Source organism: Penaeus monodon, chromosome 23 (assembly GCF_015228065.2).
Source record: "Penaeus monodon isolate SGIC_2016 chromosome 23, NSTDA_Pmon_1, whole genome shotgun sequence".
NCBI lineage: Eukaryota > Metazoa > Arthropoda > Malacostraca > Decapoda > Penaeidae > Penaeus > Penaeus monodon.
Window position 1 is genome coordinate 39,305,365 of NC_051408.1, and position 1,289 is coordinate 39,306,653.

Genomic DNA, 1,289 nt, shown 5'->3' on the forward strand with positions numbered 1-1,289 from the left:
ATAAATTACCCCTTAAAGCTTACATGCAGACTATTTTTTTTCAAAGTGAATGGTGCGTAATAGCGTGTTCCATTTTACATGTAATTTTAAAAATGCAGTAAACATAATATAATAATAATAGACTCAACCAATAACTGGTGCACAAATACAGTCAATAGCAACTGTTGACATTTTTTTTTCATGTAAGATATATGATGGTAAATGTATAAGTGTCAAACGAACAATATATCATCAAAGTTATGAAGCTTGAATACTAATGTTTTACCAAATCTGAAACTTATGCCGAAATATTTCCCAAAATGTCTTTCGGAAAAAGGTGTCAGTGTCACGACTGGTGCCTCAAGGGTGCCACGAGTGGCGGTGCCGTGTATAAATGGAGGGACGGGCGCTGTCCAGCCACACTCGGTCGCATCTCGTCTCCTGCAGCAGTGGAAGACGCTTTCAGGCATCATGAATCGCCTTATTGTGAGCAACCTGTTGCTTTCGGTGTTGGGTGATTAAGTTAGATTTTAGACTTGCTGATAGCAAGGAAATAATGGCGGTTGTAATAATGAACATAAAAAAGATGTCATTTTTGAATGATTTGTTATGATGGTAAATAGTAAAGCAAATCTTCGATATTGTTATGGTGAAAAAAACAGCTTTAAGTATTTTTTATTAATTTATTTTTCAGCTTGTGACTGTGGCTGTGGTAGCCATGGCGTATGTGGCAGCAGCTGGTGGAAGCTATGGTGGAGGCGGTAGAGGAGGCGGAGGCGGAGGTGGATTCGGCGGTGGTGGAAGAGGAGGAGGAGGAGGATTCGGTGGACACAGATTTGGTGGAGGTGGAGGAGGATTTGGAGGCAGTGGAGGATTTGGAGGCAGTGGTGGTGGATTTGGAGGCAGAGGAGGTGGATTCGGCGGCGGCCGAGGCAGTGGTGGATATGGTGGAAGTGGAGGCCGAGGTGGAGGTGGGAGCGTAAGCAGTGGAATTCTGATCGGCACCGGAAGGCTGTCCGGAGGTGGAAGTGGATTCGGTGGCGGTGGATTCGGTGGCGGTGGATTTGGAGGCGGCAGCGGAGGTGGTGGATTCGGTGGCGGTGGATTCGGCAGCAGCAGCGGAGGTTTCGGCGGCAGCGGATTCGGCGGAGGAAGAGGACGCGGCAGCTACGGAAAGTAAGATGAACTCGGTCGCCTGAGTAGAGTAAATTCTCTACTTAGAAGATGTAATGAAAAGCACCGAATACATTTAACAACCTTTCAAGTTTGTTTTACAAATATATCCCCTTCTGTGAGGATCACTTCTGAAG